The sequence below is a fragment of the Lissotriton vulgaris genome, chromosome 10 (genome assembly GCF_964263255.1).
Source record: "Lissotriton vulgaris chromosome 10, aLisVul1.2, whole genome shotgun sequence".
In the NCBI taxonomy this organism is placed as follows: Eukaryota; Metazoa; Chordata; class Amphibia; order Caudata; family Salamandridae; genus Lissotriton; species Lissotriton vulgaris.
The window spans coordinates 890,070,518-890,087,199 of NC_141698.1; the positions used below are offsets into that span (position 1 = coordinate 890,070,518).

Here is a 16,682-nt window from a genome sequence, read left to right on the forward strand (position 1 = left end):
CACTCTACGACTGTTTTTAGTACCAGTATGTTGCTTTTTTTTAGGTTCGTCTTAATTTAAAGTGAGAATATGACGCTACTGACATGAATTTAATTGTATTGTCTACGGCTGGTCATTTGGGAAAGTTGCTGAATCTCGGTGCTGTCAGTGGTGCTTTTTGAGAAACTAACGTTTTAAAACTCTTGCAGGCTATTTGTTTTTGCTGGCTTCTCGGGGTGTGCGTAATGAGATCCAGAGGTTGGAACTCGTGGCCCAATATGAATTGTTTAACTTTATTGGGTAATCTTCTGCGATCGACTTAGGTTGGTCTGTGCTTTCTGCTATGTAGAATGTGTGTGTGTGTGTGGCTCTGTGTGTATGTGTGGGTGCAAATGCAATAGGTCTCACATTTGCGAGAGATTAAGCTAATGGCAATGTAAATGACAATGCCATTTATTTATCTGTTTTCAAAACCAACACAAATACAAATTTTGTCATTTACAATGCCAATAGCTCTAACTTTTCCAAATGCGAAACCATTGCATTGTAAATGCTTGTTTAAGGATCCTTTCCAGGACTTGTGCTTGGGCACTTTAGAATGCTCTTTCCTAGACCACTTAGGAATCTGTACTCTCCTGGGTCCCACTGTAGTGTCTTAAGGGTAAGTGGTGTCAAATGCTTATGTGGATCCCAACACTAGCCCTTGTGGACCCATGCTTTGCCATAAAACACTTGTCACATGGATGCTCTGTATAATCCCCTATAAAAGGTACATAACACTGCATCGATTGAATTCCACTGTAGAGTGCTCTGTGGGTACTTGTATACATTTGGGAAAAACAGACGAGTGCTAAGAGTAATGATATAAGAAATTAACCCATGATAAAGTAGTGGGTGAGGGTACAAAAAAACTAGAAATAAGTTCCTTTCTTGGGTTTGTCCATCTTCTTAGTCACCAAGGTGGGGAGAAAAATAAGAGGGCTATAGGACAACTTAAAAGTGTTATATAGTATCTATGGTGCATGAGACACACCAATGGCATGGAAAAGTTAAATTCCACCTTTGAACCTCAGCACACATTGTGGCATCCACTGGGCTGACAAAAGAAACATGGCTTCGGGCCTATCTGCGTGGCCTGTCTTCTGCAGCTCACAGACCTGCAGGTGTGTCTATCAAAATAACCCTTTTTGTACAAGAAAGAAGATTACTAATAAATAATAAATACGTCACCACTAAGTGAGCCTTGTAATCCACAAAGAAGGGTGCCCAGTATTTAAAAGTGGTGCATGCAAGAATTTCCTGCTGACGTGTACCTACAGTGACTAGCCCACAAATGTTATTTTCACTGTGAAGGTCTCTAGCTGTCCTATGATAAAAATTAAAGTTTGGAATAAAATCATATCCCTGATATCTATGATTTGTGACAACCTACTGGATTAATTCAAATGTTTATTAAAAACCCAATTCAGTGGTGAAGTCAGCTTTTTATTAATAAATAATTAGGAAAAGTGATTTTTAAAAGGTTTAACTTTTTCTGCCTAAACAACCAGTAGGCTAATTAGCATTAGCCTGCTAGCAGCAACCTTGTGAGTCTTTACCTTAATGAGTTGGGAAAACTGTCCCAAGAGCAGAAACAATGGCTTAGGCTTTTTGGCAAAAGCCCTGTATGTGAGGTATATGACACGTATCAGCTCAGGAAGGCTATCCTGGGAGGGTACAGAACTTAATTAACTTAAAAGGAACCAGGGTGGGGCCTATCCATGTTTAGTTAAGTGAGGAGGCCGACGGGAGAGAGAAGAGGAGAGAAGAGAAGAAGAGAGGAGATACTTTTGTCTCCTGAGCTCTTTGTAGCCAGTTTGGCACCTGCCCAGTGGGAGATAAAGCTGGTCTCAGAACCTGGTGTAACTGAGGAACGGAGAGCTGCTTAGTTCCCTAAACATACCCTTGGATGGCATTCAAGCCACCTCTAAGGGCAAAAATGCTGTGCAATCTTGGATTTTACTTAGAATGGTGCAAAGTGTGATAGCCTGCCGTAAGGCAAACAGGAAGTGCTGCAAAAGTGGGAAGGTGTGCCACAGGGGAACTTTATCCTCGTTAGTAAGGAAGTGTCCACTAGTCTCCCCACCTACTGCCTAGTAAATCCTACAAAAGTGGTACCTCATGCACAACTCATTAGACCACTACCTGCAGAACAATAGAAGAGGACTGGATCTTCTGTTTGAGACCTGTGTTGACACCTGAAGTGCTGGACCAGCTCCCGGTTGTACCCAGGACTGAGAAGTGGAGTCCAAAGGTCAGTTTGCTGTGCTTCTGATGGACAAAACAAGCATCAAGATGCCTTTTTCCTGAAGGGACTTGTTGATCTGTAACATCTGGACTGAACCATGCTGGTGGCCTCTCCTGGAGTGAATCTTTGCTCCTAAGCACTCTCCCTGCAGTCCTAGGAGCCTTAGAAGTGACGAAGAGCAGCTGATCCAGAAACTCTCAAAAGTTAGGAATTTTTTTAGACTTCCAATACCACCAGAGATTCCACTGAACCTCAGCTCAGGCACCAGTGACCAATTTCGGGAGGATTTCTCTGGCTCCAGCCTTGGCTTGCCCTACTGGAGGATTTTGAGCTCCATAAAAAAAGACTAAGAACGAGGGGAGAAATCTTAAGCCGGCAAAGGAATGAAAAGTATCTGCCTGACACGGGAACTTTGGCAACAACTAAATCTGGATTCTCTCACTTTTCTAGACAAAACCAACAGCTTCAGCGAGACCTGGTCCTGCGGCTATTCAGCTTCTAGAGGACTTTGGCTCCCACAGCTTTCAGCATTGCCTGCCCCCGCTGGAGGATTTCAACTTCCATTTTAGAGACGAATTCAGAAGATAAAATCTTTGACCAAAATGCCCCTCTTGCAGTATCTGACTCACATTCCATTGAAGTGGGCCTGAAATCGCACCCAGATCCTGGACACCCGCTAACAGTGAGGCCCAATAACTATCTCTGGTTCGTCTTATTGGTTTTTTGGCATTCTGATGTCATTTAACTCATTACATTTTTCCCTATTAATATAAATGGACTGTGGGATTTTTTTTTACTGTATTTCAACTTTTTTCAATTGTTTTATTACTGCTAAATACTTTACACATTTTCCTAAGTTAAGCCTGCCTGCTCTGTGCTATAGCTACCCGAAGGTTGAGCCCAGATTTATATTATTGAAATAGTTTTTTTACTGTGACAAGTTTGTACTCTAATTCCTTGTAATGGACTCACATCCATCCCAATTACTAACCTATTGCCTTACACTTTGTATTGTATTTGGAATTATATAGCGCTTACTACCCCATAGGAGATGTCAAAGTGCTTTTTCTGCGAGTAGCACGCTACTCCAAAACCCATAAAGGATTAGTGGTGAATTAGTATAGTGAAATGTGAAAGTAATTTGAGCGGTGGATATGTTAGTCAGTTATTTGGATCGAGAAAGATAGTGGAGAGATAGAAGAGGGAAAAGGATTGCATCTACACAGCGCCTGCTACCCCTGAGGTGAAGCACTTTTCGGTGAATACTCCGGAACCCAAACAGGATTAGCGGGAATTAGTATAGGGAAATATGCAATTAATTTGAGTAGTCTGTCTGTGCTACGTCAAAAAAAGCTGTCACAGTTGTGTCCTGTTGCTATAGAGTGGTCCATCTGTGGCAATCTTAGTATGGCGGTTGTCCCTGTTCTTCCTTTGACTGCAACTTGGATAGTGCACACTTGAAGGTGTAACTGAAACTAATCTAAATAATTTGCTAGAGGACGTGACCTGCTATGTTCCTACTATTATGCCCAGGGGGGCACAATCGGTCATCTGCATCCCTCAGAATGCTTTAATTTTTCCAGGCTCTATAGCGTGATCTGACTGAGGTACTTAAAGCGCTGCTTTTTTCCCCAGGCCCTCTGGCATGCTACCTTTGAACTGGATTCTATTAGACATAATATCCACCGAGTTGCTATAATGGTATCTTTTTAGAGAAATGCAAGGTTCTATATCAGGTCTCCAGAGCACTCGGTACTGTCCTTTGTGGCTGGACTTTTTTCAGTGTCCTGTTGGATGCTCTCTGTTACTTTCTTTAAGAGTCTTATTTAGGGGTCACTAGTAATACTTCATTCCATACCCCTTGGAGCGATGTTGCTTTGACCTTCCAAGGCACCCTTTTCCTTGAATTCCCATGACTTTGTTGATCTCTAACTGCACAAAATTTTCTTGAATGCCTCTTTCTATGGTCCTTAAAGGTGATCTGTGCTTTCTGACTTGCCGTCCCTCTTTGGGAAGTTAAGGAATCATAGTTTCCCTGGCTCCCTTAGGACAAATGATCTTACCCGGACCCTTTATGCGATGTGTGTCAGGGCACTCCGTCTTCTTCTAATCCTTAATGCGATGCTTCGTGCCCAGTCCCTTGAGACTTCAGCATCTTGAACCAGTCCCTAGGGCGGTGGCGCTTGTCAGTACTGGGTTGTCCCGAGCACTGAAGAGCTAGTCTGGAAACCACCACAACTCCTGGGAGATCCGCCTTGATCCTAAACACTAAAAAAGGACTACACCTACCAGGCATTCTGGAGTTGCTGTTGTCCGTCATTGGAGAGAGTGGGGGGTCTTTCGTGTAATGAAGGTAATACATACCTCCCTTCACGTCTCTGACGCCGTTATTAAGAACCGTATTTGGTATTGCATAAATGAATTCTAAAGTTGATATGAAGACTGTATCCGAGTAATAACATTACGTCAATATACCTGATGGGATGTTTACAAATATTAATGCTGCTTTCGTATTTTGGAAGAAAATTATTATTTTGTAGACCTCACGTTCCATTTGCACGGAATTTTAAAATGGCATTTCTTTTAGAGACCACTCCCTATGAGGCGCACAACTTTCGTCCTTCTTTCGTTTCTAGGCTCTTCTATCGGACTGGGACCAGCCCACGAGGTCTTTCCCGGCCGCTTGTTTATCCTTCTACTAAGTCCCGCCCCCACGGAATTACTTCCGGGTCGGCGGAGGTTGTGTCCCGGCTGGAGATGCTTGGTTGTTGCTAGTGTCTGTTGTTGTTATTACTGGAGGTGTCACTCACCCCGCCTGACTCTGCATCTTGCGGTTTTCCAGGGGAAAGGGCCCCGCGCCAGGGGCAGATTGGGCTGAGCAGGGCAAGGGCTCCAGGTTCATCATATTTCCATCTGCCACACGGAACAAAGGGCTTTGGTGATTGCCTGCTGCCGGGGGGAGGAGGGCTGCAACTAAAGTGCCAAGGAATTCGGGGAGCTCTTTGCACTGGCAGCTTAAAAAAGAGAGAAGTGGACTTGAAACCGTGTACCACGGGCGGTCGAATTCCGCAACCAGGATAGGCGAAAATCCGCATTCCGATTCTACCAGTGAGATTGCTGCTAGCTGCCGGGAGTGTCTTCCTTCCTATAAGAGAGGCTTCTTGTAGCCTGAAAAGACGAGAAGATTCCGGCAAAGAAGCAATACCACAATAGGAAAGCGAAAATAATCTGCTGGAAGGAGAACATTGACCAGGAAGGGATGGAGGCGTACATCTAGTTGAGGTAGAGGAGTAACAAGGCCGGTAAAGAAGATTGAACCTAGACCAAGAAGAAGAAAGAGGAGCTCGTACAGTAAAATAACTTTCATGCAGGCAGGAGTCGGTCATGCGGCCAGCTAGGACGGGGGAGAACCTGCAGCTAATGGGTTTTTGTGGAAATTAGACATGGTAATAGGGTGCAAGCTGCAGCCCGAGGGAAGGAGGAACCAACCTGCAATCGGGGTTGTACGCCTCTAGGGGCCCGGTCGTGAAGCTTGTTGCAGGGCTCGTAGTGTATCTCCTTCGTTTGTTGGTCTGCACTGTCCTCGGGCTAGGGAGCGGCTTGGCCGCACCTTAGCCGGCGGAGGCTATTGTCTGATGGAAACCGATCGCCGCACCACCTGCCACTGTTGGCCGGCCATGCCAGGGAGTGACGATTAGTACCTGCCAAGGAGGAAGGACCCAGTGTTTTTGTTGGCACCCTGCCAGAGAGCGGAAAGGTTGACACAGTCTCCTGGGCCTCCCTAGTAAGGGGACCTGTGTGAGACTTGCACTCCATACCTAGACAAGCCTGTTAGTGACCAGCGCCCTTCAGAAACGGGTCCCCTCCAATATGGAACATCTACGGCGCATCACCCAGCCTTCGTCACGTCAGTAAGTGCTTCTCTTTCTTTTTCCCCTGCATTAACGTCAAGGGATTATCGATGCAAATGATCGGCCCAATCCTTTTCTCTACGGACATGCCTTATGGTTCCGCAGGAACATGTATGATTTTCAGACTTGTAGAATGCAATGCAACTGGTAATTTCCGAATGAGATGTAGCTCCTTCCTAGAAGTCAGTGAGAGCGGTTCTGTATTCGCTTGGCACTGTGGGATGTTATGTTTCTTGGAGATGTCCCATCTACTGAGGTATGAAACTGTGACGCGTGTGGATTATGGTTTGGCAGACTTGAGTTCATCTCTGGAGCAGATCTCTGCAAACAATCACCGTAAAAAAGTTCATATGTGTAAATGACTTGAAATATTTACATTGTTTATATAGACTCGCTACATGGCTCCGGTATCCATGCTGACGTTTATTTTGTCTAAGCGCTTTATGAAGATCGTAGAACATGCTTCATTTTGTTCGTGTGACTTGGATTAGTGGATTGATAACCGAGCGTATAATAGGGAATTTTACAAATTCGTTTTTTATTCTAGTGTTTATTCCCCCTGGGGTTTTTTTCCCCAAGATCCTTTTCCGGCTGCTATCCAGTCACTGCCTTTTTGTAAAGCGATGCCTTTCATAGCAGATACAACTAAAGATATCTCCCAGAACATGGGCACATGAAGTGACAGATTTTGCTTGACTAATTAAATCGTTACGATTTTACATGGAAGAAAAATGCAATAAAAAAAAGATAAAATGCAGATGTTCACAAATACATTTTCATTAAGTAAATAATTGCACAGCTCATAGTTTACAAGCTTGGAACTGCTATAGTTAATGACTTCACCGCTGTAGATTCACTGTATGCCAGGATGTATGCCATCGTCCAAAACAGTATGTGGATCATTGTCAGTGCAGCATTCCTGAATCAATAGGTCTGTCAGGTTCTCCGAGCAATTCCACTGTGTGTGGAATTGGCCTCTGACACACAGTCCTTGTGTCCTTGCCCTTGATTGTTGCAGCCAGACTGCCAACTTTTTTCCATAATTGGGATTCAGCTGACCACCTCGGCATGGGCGGTGAGGGATTGTGGTGAACAGCTGTGGTCTCAGTTGGAGATCATGCTCTCACTCTTGCGTTTTCCTCATCGAAGTCAGTTTGTTGATAGGTCTTAACAGAGCGCAAAATGTTAAAAAGTGGTGAGAAGCAGCTGTATGTGCCCAATTATAGGGCCAACGTCCGGAGGTCGCCATATCTTCACTGTTTTTATAATAATTAAGAATTATACGATTTCGATGCTGTGCTTCAGAGCCTACACACAGGATCAGGACCACTCCTTATTCTCCTGACCCAGTATGCATTTAATGGGATCAGGCCAAATCTTACCCCCATCAGAGGTTTTTTGTTGTGGAGTGCAAATGGCAACGTAAGATATGTAAGCATGATAGGTGGATCATATAGCTTTAAAGCTAGATTTGTGTGTTTTTTCTTGCCTAGTTCCTCCATGTCTAAGGCTGTTGGACACCAGTTTAGCTGAGGTTAGATTTCCATGAAGTAGATCCCTTGGTTATCGACAGACATAAATAGTTTTTCTGGGTGTTAGGAGCTGCCTCCTTTAACTTCACAGAGTAGGCCAAATATCTTGCACAAAAGCATTATATGTTGCCTTGTTAAATGTAATTCCAGACAGAGCTACGAATGTTTTCTGAAGCAATCGAGGACAGACAAAAGGGTCTTGGCCTACAAACTTCCTCCCATTGGACAACAGAAACGTCACTCTCACCCATCATCTTTAACATCCTCCAAATAGCAGTGTGCAGGAAGAGCTAATCAGTAGTTCCTTTCTAGAAACTTCTTCATGAAATTTCAAAAAGCAGCCTTTCTCCATCCTCCTCACATCAGTGTTTAGATCCCTCCCACACACACACACAGAGTCCTACTTCCACACATGTATCACAAGTTCCATCTACATACGCTCAATATTCACAAAGAAGATTCTGACTTTCACAGAAAAACAAAACTTTATGCTACATCTCTGACACAGATAAAAAGGTCTGGTCAACTAAAAAATTTCAAAAATAAATGCGGTATGCTGCAACAGTCAGGGCTGCGACAGTATTCCCTCTCCCCACCCCCATCCATGATGAGGGCATGTTTGGCGCCCCCTACAGGTCACACAACAGGTCCTGGACCTTGGATTGTCAGTGACCGGTATAAACCTCCACGCACACACAAGATTAACTTATTTATTTATTTTTAGTTGTTTCTATAGCACGGACCAGACCCAGGGAAGGGTATCAGAGCGCTTTACACTGAGGGCACAATACTGATAAAACAATTTGTTTAACACCGGGTCCAAAATAAGTCCGCCTTCTAGATTTGCTTGCAGTCGGTCATTCGTTACAGGGGAACATGCTTGTATGCCATGGAGGGAACATTCAGGCTCCAACTGAGCTACTGTCATTTTGAACTTTTTTGGGGTGTTTCTGTACCAAGTTGGTGCTATTCCTGTTCAGTGAAATACCCACACTCTGCTCTCTTTAACTGAGTGCTGAGCCGTGCCCCGTCTTTTCCTTGTAAAATGACACCTTCTTACCATTATATTAAGGTGGCTTCGAACATAGTGATGCCATTCTGCTGACTGAATGGGATTATTAATATCTGCAGCAGTATTTCACTAATTTGACTCCTTTGATATTGTCTAGCTCCTGTTTTCTCCAGTTCTGTTTATATTTAGTGAATGTTGATTAAAAGCTAACATTTTTATTGGGATTTTTAAACTGCACGCTAAATTAGACAGCCATCTAATCTTTCAGCTGGCGACAATTGATAGAACACCCATGCGTAAGCTGCAATGCAGTAACAACAATTTGTGCATAGTTAGATTATTGTAGATTCGTTTTTAAATCTATGAATTCTACAAAATGAATGTGACGTAAAAACAGGCTTTGATGGGTCATTGAGCTAATGAGTTCAGTGGTTTTCAGTTCCCGATTTACAAAGCTGATCTAAGTCATTCATATACCCTAGTTTATGTTATGATAAGCTGGTCTTTTTTTGGGGCACAGAGGGTAGATGTGTTTTGAGTAAGGCAACATGGTGTCATGAATATTACAGGAAACTAAATCTTAGTCTGCAAACTCAAGACATTGCACATTGCCTCCAAGTTTTCTTAACTTACTAAAGACCCTAAATTGTATCTCCTATATGTATATGATGGGCAGTCTCTTCTCTGACTTAGAGAATCCTCAAATGTTTTGTAGAAATATGTTGTACCCCTATATTATGTTAAGTATTTTTTGTATATTTCAGCGTTCTCTAATTCCTTGATGGTTTATATTTTTGGGCATTCTTGTGTCTATGATTGTGTGTGGCATCAAACCTTTGAGTAGTCTGAATGTGTGGATGGGTTGGTTTGTATGTTTTAAAACTCCAGTGGTGTTTAATAGGTAGACAGTTCTTTTTAGGTTCTCCTTCCTAACCCTTATGTGTGAGTTTTATTCGATGAGCCACCCCTGCAGAGTTATTTTCTGGAGGAATCCGCTTTTTTTGGCCCTCTGCCTAGCCCATGTCCATAATGGCTCCTTTGCTGTGGAGAAGCAATGGATTCGGGGTCCTTCCACATGACATCCGTGGCTGCCTTCCAGAGTCTTCATAGTGCAGTGTATGTTTTTTCTTATCTATAACATGTTGGTATTTTTAAAGATTTGTATTGATTCTTTTTTAAATGTTCATACACAACAATTTAATAATGTAAGTGTCCAGCTAAATTTCTCCATACCTCCACTCCCTTAATTTAATATTTACCATATTCAACTTTACAGAACAGCAAAAATGTAGTATTTTAGTTGCACTACTTTAGTCGTAAACCCTTTCTCCACTCATGCTTAGCCGGTAGACACAGAGACTCCTGGCTCACCTGTTGGAGGTTCGGTTAGGTTTGTGAGGTTGAAACCATGTTCTACACATCCTTAAATTTCTTTGTGTAAACTCGGCTGGAGTAGAGTGTTTTTCTGCTGTCATTTAGAGTTCATGTGTGCACACAATTCATTTTTTTGGTTTATATGGCTGCTACAGTTTGTGTTCATGTTCATTCGTTTTGGAAAGGAGCTTAGTCAAATGGTGACTGGGTGAATATGGGTATTAGATACCCTTTTGTGATAAGTGTATAAGTTAGAGAGAAAGTGTCCTGTATACCACAAACGTTGACATGTATTAGAATGGGGTGCATTGTTCAAGATCTAGGTTCTAATCAAACCCCCGGTTTTTGTTTCCGTCTTTGGATATATATATGCATGCACAACAGCCTAGTCAAATCAAGTCCCGAGTTAGGTGGTGGCAGCACCTGGCTAAAACAGAAAGATGTTTTTTACAAATGCTCAACTTGTTGAGCGTGTAAATTTGGTACCAATACCACGCATTACTACACGCCTTTTAGTCAAGTCAGTAAAGCTATTCGAGGGAATTACAACTGCCATAGTGACTTTGCAGTATATGTTCTGACGTGCACCTGTGGCCTACGGTACATAGGTAGTACCAAACTACAGGTGCACGTCAGAATTTTACAACACCTTCGTGCAATAGTCAACAATGATAGCACATACCCCGTAGCTCGCCACTTCAGATCAACCCACAACAATGATCTGAGCAAGCTGACATATTTTGTTATTGATGCAGTGGCCCTCCTCAAGGGCAGCTTCCAGTCCCTTCAATTCGAATATGTTTAAAAATCCAAGTGGAAAAGCACTGCACAGGGTGCTTCCTGTCCCTGTTTTGCAGCAATGACAACGTGCCACGAGACAGCGCCATCCTGCACTGGCGCTGTACTCCTTCATCCCATGACTGCAGGCAACCTCTTAGAGCCTGCAGGGACCCGGTTCCAAGCGGTGGGCAACTCTCCACGGCTGAACATATTCAAATTGAAGGGACTGGAAGCTGCCCCACTGGGGGGAGAAGGTATGAGCACTACAAAGCCCAGAAAGCTTTGAGAATGGACACGCCCACTGGGGCAGGTGTTTGAAATCTTAACGAAAGTGTGTAATAAAAAACTGCTCCCAAACCCTTTTGAATGATTGCCTCTGAGGAAAGGATGAGATTCCTGAAACGCGTCAGGCAGATATCACGTTAAAGACTGCATTTGAGAGCTGTCTGCCAGCAATGAAATGGATGCAAATATCAGTGCCGAGTGACTTCATGAGGCTTCGCTTCTTTTGAGGGCCAACCTGCTTTCGTTGGATTTAATTGCGGCTATGGCTCAGCCGTGGAGAGTTGCCCACCGCTTGGAAGCGGGTCCCTGCAGGCTCTAAGAGGTTGCCTGCAGTCATGGGATGAAGGAGTACAGCGCCAGTGCAGGATGGCGCTGTCTCGTGGCACGTTGTCATTGCTGCAAAACAGGGCAGGCAGCACCCTGTGCAGTGCTTTTCCACTTGGATTTTTAAACATATTCGAATTGAAGGGACTGGAAGCTGCCCCACTGGGGGAAGAAGGTATGAGCACTACAAAGCCCAGAAAGCTTTGTGAATGGACACGCCCACTGGGGCAGGTGTTTGAAATCTTAACGAAAGTGTGTAATAAAAAACTGCTCCCAAACCCTTTTGAATGATTGCCTCTGAGGAAAGGATGAAATTCCTGAAACGCGTCAGGCAGATATCACGTTTAAGACTGCATTTGAGAGCTGTCTGCCAGCAATGAAATGGATGCAAATATCAGTGCCGAGTGACTTCATGAGGCTTCGCTTCTTTTTAGGGCGAACCTGCTTTCGTTGGATATATTTGTAAAGCGCACAGCTACCTCCGAAGTGGTGTCCCGGCACAGGGTCACTCGGGAAGATTAAGCTAGTCACATGGTGCTGGGCTAACCTGCCAACGGCTCCGGGGATCAAACCGTGAACCCAGTGGTCCGGAGTCAGGCATCCTGGCCGGGGCCCCACACCTCTTTAACAAGTCTTTCCCTTTCTGCCACTGTTTCGCTTGTTGGGTTCAACTTCCTTGTATGAATTTTGCCTGAAATTTGTGTGGTGTCTTTGTGTGAGAGGGGCGTTATGTACTTTGTGAACATGACATGTAGAGATGTAGAATAGCAAGTACAGCTGAGAGCATGTGTTGATGATGCATGTAGTGTTGTTGTGTGTGCTGGTGAAGACCTGGCAGCTAGTTATAGGAAAATAATCCCAGTTGTGCTCTATGGAAATGGTACCTAAGACATAACATGTAACAAAAAGCCATCTCCTCTGGATGGAGTGTCTCTTGACTAGTTGCGAAGACTGCACTCCAGTTTAATTTTGACAACAAGCCATTAAAGATGTGCATGTAATGGAGAAGGACTTTGAGTTGCGGTTGCAGGGAGTAGGGAGTTAAGACAAGCTGTCCTTGTTCAGGAGACGCTGTACACGAGCGAAGGAATGCCACAGCTTTCCCTGTTTGTCAGGAGGACCCGTGTGAGTAGGACAGGTAGACAGCCCGTTCTAGCCAGTAAGAACCCCACCATGCTCTGGTGAGTGTGTTAAGCAAACAAATGATGGACAGAATGCTGAATGAATCATGCATTCACTTCCAGTCAAGAGATCTGGGTTAAATCCATCGTTCTTTTGCTCACCATGTCACCCCAGTTTAGACCCAGCAATATGCAATCAGTCACCCCGTGCCTCATGGGAACAGTCCAGACCGAACTGCCAAGCCAGGTCTCCCTGGACCGGAAATGAGCATCCTGGGACCGGTTTCTGGGTATTACCCTTCATCAGCCAGGCTAACCTGAATCCAGTGGCACAGTGAGCAAGGGACCCACATCTGGGCATACCCATCCCACTTAGGGTGAAAACTGCTATGCAAACAAATGAGGGACAGAATGCTGAATGAATCATACATTCAGCCCCAGTCAAGAGATCTGGGTTAAATCTATAGTTCTTTTGCTCACCATGCCAACCCAGTTCAGACCCAGCAATATGCAAATCAGTCTTAACCCTGGTGAGTGTGTGTGGCAATGCCTTGTCGGTGCATCAACCATATGGCATGTAAAGAACGAGGGCAGTGCTGAATCTCAGCTGTGGACCAGGTACATAAGTGACTTTGACATGAGCAGGAGCAACCCATGCTGGATTGTGGCTCATGAATAGATGCACAGGTATTTGTGTTGCGCAACTTCAAATCACAAAGCAGGAAGGTAAGAATTACGCAATTGTGTGCACATAGGTGTGTTATATTTATACAGTTTTTTATGAGTGGTTCTAGCATGTTAGTGTGGTGCATGACAATGCTGTTTATTTTGTATCACTTTGCCAACTATATGGCTTCTTTGCCATGCTTGGTGCATTACAGTCAGTGAGGGTTGTAACCAGTGTGTGCTGTTTTAGGTGAGTCAGAAATTATAGAGCTTGGTGATATTGTTTCCTGGGAAATGCTGTTGGATATCTGATTAAACCCAGATTTTGGGATTTCGGAAGTGTGGATGCAAGTGGTAAGGATTGCATATAGTGACCTGATTCGTAGGATCTGTGTTTTTTCGGTTTGGGTGGTAAGTGCATCAACATTATTTCCTACTTTCTAAATTCGAGCATTTCTATATGTATGTGAGATTTATTTATTTATTTATTTATTTATTTATTTATGAAGCTTGTAGAGCGCACGGCTACCCCCAACGGGGGTATCCCGGCGCTGAGACTGTAAGCTAGAAAAGGGAGATGTACCTATGCAGATGAAAATAGCCACATCTTGAGACGGCTACGAAAGAGTGCTTCAGAGGGAGCAAATCTGAGATCTAAAGGGAGGCTGTTCCATAGTTTGGCCGTCATGACTGCAAAGGCTCTGCCGCCCATTCTGGAGCGACGGAACCGCGGGACAACAATGAGACGTAGATTGTTGGACCGTAAGGATCTGACTGAGTGGGATAATACTAGTCTCTTTCGTAAGTAGTCCGGTCCTGTCCCATTAAGGGCCCGAAAGGCAAGAGTTAGCATCTTGAACTTGATGCGGCTGGCGATTGGGAGCCAGTGAAGCTCTTTGCGATAAGCTGAAACCGGATGGCGGAAGGGGATATTGCCAATCAGCCTCGCCGCCGCGTTCTGAACGATCTGTAAGCGTTCAATTTGGTATTGGGGGGCCCCGGCGTAGAGGCTGTTGGCATAATCCAAGTGTGATGTAATTAAGGCCTGTGTGACGGTTCTACGAGCATCCAAAGGCAGAAAAGGAAAAATCTTTCTCATCATCCGCAGTTTCCCATAACAGGCTGCAGTAACCTTATTTATTTGAGGAGTACACGAGAGAGCATCGTCAAACTGAAAACCCAGATTGCGAGCCGTGTGAACAGGAATGGGGGGAGGATTGAGTACAGTCGGCCACCACAAGGTAGAGGGTATAGTAGTTTTTTGATTAAAAAACAAGACCTCCGTCTTGTCAGTGTTGAGTCGAAGATGGTTAGAAGCCATCCAGGAGCATATTTCGCCCAGACAGTGGCGAAAACTGGCGAGGCTGGAGTCAGAGTGATCTCTAAAAGAAAACATTAGCTGTGTATCATCAGCATAAGAGATCACTCTGACCCCACACGACTCAACCACCTTAGCCAAAGGGGCCAGATAAACATTAAAGAACAATGGGCTCAAAGCAGAGCCCTGCGGAACTCCACAGACAAGGGGCTTGCACTCAGATTGGAAAGGTCTAAGAAGAACCCTCTGCGTTCGTCCTTGGAGAAAGGAGCTAATCCACGACAGGGCGGAACCGCCCAGTCCAGTCTGCTCCAATCGATCTAAAAGTATCCTGTGGGACACCGTATCGAAAGCGGCGGATAGGTCGAGGAGGACCAACATGGCCTCCTCTCCCCTATCCACACACTCTCAAATGGTCTCAGAGACTTCCAAAAGCGCTGTTTCCGTACTGAAGCCAGTGCGGAAACCTGATTGGGAATCATGGAGTAAGGAATTGGTCTCCAGATATTCCGCGAGCTGGAGTTGAACGGCCTTTTCTAAGACTTTCGCTGGTTTAGGAAGGAGGGAGATGGGGCGGTAGTTGCAAAATTGCGTGGGGTCCGCATCTGTCTTCTTCAGGATGGGAACTAACATAGCTTCCTTCCAAGCAGTAGGAAATTGGCCTAGATGTAGTGAGGCATTCCAGATAGAAGTGAGTGGCTCTATCAAAAGGGGAGCAAGGTCACTCATAACCTTAGGGTGGGCCGGATCTAGGGGAGAACCTGATTTGCACTGTAAAAACAATTTAAGTGCACAGTCTGAGGTAAGGTCCTTGAAAGCTACCAGGGATGGTACGGTATCATTCCTGTTTATGACAGGGGAAGGGGATTGTTCAGGTGCAGAGACTGATGGAAAGGAGGAGGAGATTTTCTCAATTTTATCTTGAAAAAAATCTGATAGGCCATTATATAGAGTCTGACTGGAGAGGTTATTAGGTGTCATGGCGGGAGGCTTGACAAAGTCTTTGACAATATTAAACAGAGTTTTTGCTGAGTTATCTGCGTTTTTGATTTGAGAGGCAAAAAATTGTCTCATTGCAGACTTTTTTAGTTTAATAAATTTCTTTAAGGCCATTCTATAAATGCTTTTTGCCTCTGGATCATAAGCTAGTCGCCAGCTGCGTTCTAATTTTTTGCAGCGGCTTTTTTCCTCACGCAGGGCTACAGAGAACCACGGGGCTGAGGGGCGGGATCTTGCAGACGAGACTGGTAGTGATGGAGCAGTACCATCGATGGCAGACAGTAAGGCTGTGTTAAACTTAGTAACGCAGATATCAATGTCTCCCATGTGAGGTTCCAGGGAGCACCGAAAGACAGGCTCTAAGGCAGTGCAAGTGACTTTATGCCATTTTCTCCTATGGTCCATTCCCAGTTCCACCGGGTTCGGTGCTGGAGGCAACAGGATATCGAACGTGAGAAGATAATGGTCGGACCAGGTGAGGGGAAGGGGAGGGTAAGTTGTAGTGCCCGGGAGATTTGAGAAGATTAGGTCCAAGGTATGGCCCGCAGAATGCGTTGGGCCTTGGATCAATTGCGTCAAACTAAGGCTCTGTAGGGTATCTAAAAATCGAATGGCCTGAGAGCATGCAGGATCTTCGACATGCAGATTGAAATCACCTAGTACTATGAAGTGCGGGTGCTTGAGTGATAAGTCCGCTATAAGATAGACCAGCTGCGTTAATGAAGAGGCTGACGCCCTCGGTGGGTTATACACTAGAATGCCAGTCAAGAAGACCGCAGCGGAGTCTGAAATAGAAAAATACATTTTTCTATGTTTTAGATGTTAGGCAAGACAACCTGAAGCATGAGTAATTAGCTTCGAAAGAGAGAAGCAAACAGGACAGATATAGTGCAACATTGCATTTTTAAAATTATCACCACCTGTCCAGAAGAGGTTCAACAATTGGTTTGAATGGGGCATGATTTGAAAATGTTTCATTTTCTCGTGAGTATGGTTCGTGAGGCATACATGTTCTGCTTTCCAAGATTCACTAGAGAGCAAAACGCACAGGGAGTGGTGCAAGCTCCAATGCCATAAGCAAACTGATTCAACAG

At 44.5% G+C, this 16,682-nt stretch overlaps 2 protein-coding genes across 5 annotated transcripts in view; one reads left to right on the forward strand and one right to left on the reverse strand.

Annotated features, from left to right (window-relative positions):
- KRIT1 (KRIT1 ankyrin repeat containing) overlaps window positions 1–5,852 on the reverse strand; it is a 346,827-nt gene extending 340,975 nt beyond the window's left edge. The window contains exon 1 of one of the 3 annotated variants that reach the window (XM_086941853.1): window positions 5,756–5,852. The gene's annotated coding sequence lies outside the window, so the exon portion shown is untranslated. Of the gene's footprint in view, window positions 1–4,329; window positions 4,530–5,755 lie in introns of those variants that run through there. The other 2 variants (XM_086941852.1, XM_086941854.1) reach the window with 2 other exon arrangements.
- ANKIB1 (ankyrin repeat and IBR domain containing 1) overlaps window positions 4,974–16,682 on the forward strand; it is a 429,345-nt gene continuing 417,636 nt past the window's right edge. For both annotated transcript variants that reach the window (XM_086941850.1, XM_086941851.1), the window contains exon 1: window positions 4,974–6,177. The gene's annotated coding sequence lies outside the window, so the exon portion shown is untranslated. The remainder of the gene's footprint in view (window positions 6,178–16,682) is intronic.